The following is a 6,097-nucleotide window of genomic DNA, read 5'->3' as shown; positions in this document are numbered from 1 at the left end:
GCTCTTGCTTCTTCTCCCTGATCAGATGGTTCAGTGGTGCATCTCCTTTTCCTCCTCCTCTGCGCACCAAACCTGTAAGCCTGCTCTTGAGAGCCAGTGCTGAGAGGCAAATCATGAAATAGGCTGAGCGAGCGGCCAGAGACTCGGAAAGAGGGAGGAGCAGCAGCAGGTGTGTGCTTGATGCAGACAAACCTGGAATGAGTGGAGAGTGTAAGTGGGCTGGCGTAGTACAGATGGAGTGGCCACAGGGCATTTTTTGTCACGCTCCTGTTACATGGTATAAACGACATGTGGAAAGAAACAGAGCCTCAGATCTGCGTGCTGAATGCAAAATATGTGGGCAGCCCATGTCAGATGGGCAAGGTATAAATAATAAAATTATTATGTGTAGTAAATGCCTGTCAATTGCTATTCCTGGGACGTCAAGCCCATTTAACATCACATATGCATTTTTGGAAGATTTGTTGTGGTCAAAACTCAATCTCACTAAACTGTGGGAGAAATGGCTAATGCAAACTGGTTGTCTTTTAAACATATCTACTCTTAATATGCTGATCGACTCTTGAGAGTCCCATGGACTGCAAGAAAATCAAACCTATCCATTCTTAAGGAAATCAGCCCTGAGTGCTCACTGGAAGGACAGATCCTGAGCTGAGGCTCCAATACTTTGGCCACCTCATGAGAAGGGAAGACTCCCTGGAAAAGACCCTGATGTTGGGAAAGATGGAGGGCACAAGGAGAAGGGGATGACAGAGGACGAGATGGTTGGACAGTGTTCTCGAAGCTACCAGCTTGAGTTTGACCAAACTGCGGGAGGCAGTGGAAGACAGGAGTGCCTGGCATGCTCTGGTCCATGGGGTCACAAAGAGTCGGACACGACTAAACGACTAAACAACAGCATGCTGAGCAAACCACTACCAAGGACCTAGCAGTTAGCAAGTGATTATACTACCTAAAATGTCTGAAACATTCATCTTAAAGCAGCAGATGAGTGTATAAGGGCACAGAGCACATTAAGTTACAAGCAATGCAAGCCACACTATTTCTGGGGACTGCAAACAACATAATTGGAGACATGGCAACTATCTTAACTGCTATTTTATCTATATGCTTTTTTTAATCCTGGTCTGAGACCGTAATAAAGTTCATTCATGGCAACTATCAGGGCTGATAGAAATGCAGACACATTTCTAGGTATTGTTGGAAGCAAGAAAAGAAAAACACTGTTGATTACCAACACTCATTAGGTTTTCAGTTGTCAGAATGCTTAGAAGCAAAGAGCTACAAGAAATAGCATTTGGCTTGATCCATCCTGCCATACTGAATTAGGGGCAAAATAGAAAATTTTTAAGCAAACACTAAATCGGTATACTTCTTCAGTGACTCAGAAGATCAGGTTCCTTGCAAGTTAACTTGCATATGACAACAAAAATTAAATGCACCTCAGAATAAACAGTGTATATTGACAGGACGGATGTAAAATGGAAGATGGTTGCACTTACAATGCCAATGGGTTGGCAGCAAGACTGTTGGCATTTGGTTTGCCAGCTGCTGCTTTGGTTGACAAAACCATACATTTTTCTTGGCTAAAGTGATACAGCCTTGCTGGCTCAAGGACTCAGTGGCACAGAGTCAGCACTGCAACTAAGAAGCATCCTCAGCAGGGATATACCAACAAGCAATCAAATGACATAAAAAAGCAAAGGTCCAAGCTGACCTCATGACTACAACGTCCAGCCTAATTTCGGTGCTTTTTTATTTTTATTTGTGTCCCTGCTTTGTGTAGCCTCTTGCCTGATGAAGAGTTCTGGAGAACTCAAAAGCTTGCCATAGTTTTGTGGCATTTGGGTGGGTCGTAATGAAGGCCCATGAATGTTAGAATCAAAGTACAATTCTAAACCATACACAAGTCAAGGCTCTTTTGATCTGAGGAGACCAGATTCAAAGACCAGATCAAGTCTATTTGCATATGACTAGCAGTTATGTGCTAGGAGATGGGGTTGGGTGATCTTAGGCATGGGCCTATGCCCCTCACATGAGCAACTAAACAAGAAAGCAGGTGGTGGAATAAATCTTACAGGCATGACAAGTTCCTAAAACCAACAGACTTCTAGTCTTGTTTTGGCCAGCCAAATACCTTCCAGTTGACATTCAGCTGGGGTTCCCTGGGTGAATTAGCTGATCAACAACAAAGAGACCAGCAGGAGAAAAAAAAAGAGAAACCGTACGTCTCTCATAACCTGGTGGTGCAAATTCTTGGGTTTGGGAGCTTTGCAGCCTGAAAAGATGGGAATATGGTAGTAGGAAGTAGTGGGAGAAATTGGGATCAAATCTCCTATAATCACAGAAAGAAAGGGAAAAAAATGTTTTTTGAAGTAATTCTCCTCCACCACCTTTCTCATCTTCCACATTTGTCCTGCCTTGTTTCAGAATAGCAAAATATGATCACGTTTTTGAACAACATGAAGCCTCTGGGTTTCCCACTGCCTTCCAACATGGTGGATGTAAATGCAACAGCCCGAGGGGGTCGCAAAACCCCATGAAATTCATTTAATACAGCTCATTTGCTCAGTTCCACAGGCAACAGGGTTTAAGAGGAGGTCAAGGAAAGTTACAGGATTCATTAGTATTGTAACACTTCGGTCAACTTTAGCAACCGGAACTTAATCAGTAACAAACTACCATGTCCCTAAGATTTCTTAAAAGAACTGGTGAGAGCAGCACAGTGACTTTCTCTAACCGCCAATTTAAGAAGCAGACCGTTCTTTTACCTGGCTTGATTACCAAGTTTTAGAAAAGCATTCTGAAGAGGGGGAAATGTACCGTATTTTTTGCACCATAACACTCACTTTTTTCCTCCTAGAAAGTAAGGGGAAATGTCTCTGCGTGTTATGGAGGAAATGCCTATGGGTGGCATGCCTACAGATTTTCCTCCTCTAAAAACTATGTGCGTGTTATGGTCGGGTGCGTGTTATAGAGCGAAAAATACAGGTAATTCACAAAACTGGCTGGTCAGTGTATAGGATTTTGCCCTTTCAAGCCAGTTGCACATAGTCACATAGTTAGCTGTACTTAAATCCACTAGAATCACAAAGGTGGATTGTAACTATGCTTGTCCTTCCCAAAGACCATCTCTGTGGGAAGAAAGATGTCTCCTGTCACTTCTCGCAGAGGGGGAACTGTGCTTGGACAGGATGGTTGTATTTGGGTATTAGGTTTCTTTTAAAGTTGTTGTTGAGACACTGGTTGCTTCATTTTTGTGAGCTGAATTTTATTGTTTGAATTTTATAGATTTGTGAGCCATGTTTTTGGCTGAAAGGCAGCACAGGATTAAACTCTGCCCTATCTTTTCTGCCATTGGGTCTAAGTTTTTAGACTCAGCTCTTGAGGGGAAAAGCCATCTGGTCTGAGTTGCAGAGAACTGATTTTCCACGGGCTACTTGTGCTAGGACGACTCTTTTAGCAGTGGCGAGGTTTGCTTGGGCAGTTTGAGCCAATTTTCTGAAGTCTGAGCCCTTCGGTCTGATAAACAAGTAACGTTGTATTGTTACTCTTGGAGGCTTTCTTTGTATTGCTGGTTTGTATTGATTGTTTTTGTTGTTTTACCTATGGGAGAAGCAGAGCGATGGACCGATTCACTCACAACATAAACCTTCATTTGGCAGAAAGTACACAAAATGGGGGGAAATGAGGCACCTGATATGTGGAGGCACCTCACCCCCCCGCTAACAAATTATACCATGTGTATATTTGTAGACCAGCCTTTTCTCCAACCTGGTTCCATCTAGATGTTGTTGGACTGTAACTCCCATCATTCTTGACAGTTGTCTATGCTGCCTGAGGTTGGGAATTGCAGTTGAAATTCCTGGACTGCTGGAGGACACCACACTGGGGAGCGCTGATGTGGCAACACCCTCTCTAACCCTCTAACTAAGAAGCAATAAAACAGTAAAAGTAAAGGACCACTGGACGGGTAAGGTAAAGGTAAAGGGACCCCTGGCCATTAGGTCCATTCGTGGCCAACTCTGGGGTTGTGGCGCTCATCTCGCTTTATTGGCTGAGGGAGCTGGCGTACAGCTTCCAGGTCATGTGTCCAGCATGACTAAGCCGCTTCTGGCGAACCAGAGCAGCGCACAGAAACACTGTTTACCTTCCCGCTGGAGCGGTCCCTATTTATCTACTTGCACTTTGACGTGCTTTCGAACTGCTAGGTTGGCAGGAGCTGGGACCGAGCAATGGGAGCTCACCCTGTCGTGGGGATTCAAACCAATGACCTTCTGATTGGCAAGTCCTAGGCTCTGTGGGTTAACCCACAGCGCCACCGGGTAAAAGTAAAGGACCCCTGGACGGGTAAATCCAGTCAAAGGCGCTCATCTCATTTTCAAGCTGAGGGAGCTGTCGTTTGTCCACTGACAGCTTTCTGGGTCATGTGGCCAGCATGACTAAATCGTTTCTGGTGCAATGGGACACTGTGATGGAAACCAGAGCGCCCGGAAACCCTGTTTACCTATTGATCTACTTGCACTGGTGTGCTTTCGAACTGCTAGGTTGGCAGGAGCTGGGACAGAGTAACGGGAGCTCACCTCATCATGGGGATTCAAACCGCCACAATCTTCTGATTGGCAAGCCCAAGAGGCTCAGATCAGAAGTAAGTCCCATGGAGTTCAGTGGAACATACTCCCAGGAAAGTAGTGGCTATAGGACCTCCACTGCTGAACTAGAACCACGGACCTCATGTAGCAGGACTCTTTTCATGTGTCCTTAAGAACTACAGCCTAAGCCTCCAGCTGCCCAGGACACTCAGTGACAATGGCTGAGTTGGAGAGGGGTCCTGTTTCTGGTCACATAGCCCCTTTTGGCCGCTGTGCTTGCTGAGTATTGCCTTGTGTAAATATCACTAGGTGTTTAGCAGTGAACTGATGGACTGATAGAGGAGCTTTGCACTTGCCATCTCAAAGTAAACAGAAGCTGCCGCTCAGTGCGAGAAGGCTGGGAAACCACCGGCAATGAAAGAAATACCCCACCCTCTCAATTCCTGCCGCTCCCTCCCTGCTCTCTCTCTCTCCCCATCCCCACCGCACACCTGCAAGCTCAGGTAAAGAGGTTTCTCTGGGTGCCTGTGGGAAACAGACAGTTGGAATCATGATGCAGCACCCAGAACAATATTTTTAGATGCCTCGTGACTGATGATTGTGCAAAGTGGAGGCACAGCAAATAAAAAGAGAATAAACCCATTGATATTTTGTGGATGTCGGTGCACCCATTTGTCTATACATCCTGTTAATTTGCTGGGCTGTGTAACTATGACTGTGCAGAAAAAAGTTTAATCTTTCAGCGGAGAATATTCTATCGAGCGATATACCTACTGGAAGGAAATTAACAAGGAGACAATGAAAATGGACCATACGCACCCCAAATGGTGGACACGAGATTCATTTTGATGAATTGGAAGAATAAAGATATGACACCTGTGGCAGTCCTGACAACACCCTTTAATCAATGGATTGACAACAGGACGTCACTCGCAACCTATGAACAGACTGCTAGCATTGGAAGATGGACCATAAATGTAGCACAGATCCTGCAGCAAGAAAAGTCAGCGGCTTTGACTGAAGCAATCTGAAGACCAGTGGCTGAGTCATTCACTCTTCTGTGCAAATGAATCACCTTACGTAAATCATTTTCAAGACGATTTGCCTCTGGTGCTTAGCGCTCACAGGTGGAGAAGGGCAACATCAGTGTACAGAGGAAAAGTGCTAAGCAGTTAGTTGATGGGTAGGCAAACTAAGGCCCGGGGCCCGGATCCGGCCTAGTTGTTTTCTAAATCTGGCCCGCAGACGGTCCGGGAATCAGCGTGTTTTTACATGAGTAGAATGTGTCCTTTTATTTAAAATGCATCTCTAGGTTATTTGTGGGGCATAGGAATTCGTTCATTCCCCCCCCCCCCAAAAAAAATATAGCCCGGCCCCCCACAAGGTCTGAGGGACAGTGGACTGGCCCCCTGCTGAAAGTTAGCTGACCGCTGAGCTAGTTGCATATAATTAATTGCCCACCTCAGAAAGAGGGCCAATAGAGAGAAGCTTCTAGAAGCAGACAG

This window comes from Podarcis gaigeae (genome assembly GCF_964106915.1).
Source record: "Podarcis gaigeae genome assembly, chromosome: 2".
NCBI lineage: Eukaryota > Metazoa > Chordata > Lepidosauria > Squamata > Lacertidae > Podarcis > Podarcis gaigeae.
Note: the sequence above shows the minus strand (reverse complement) of the source record.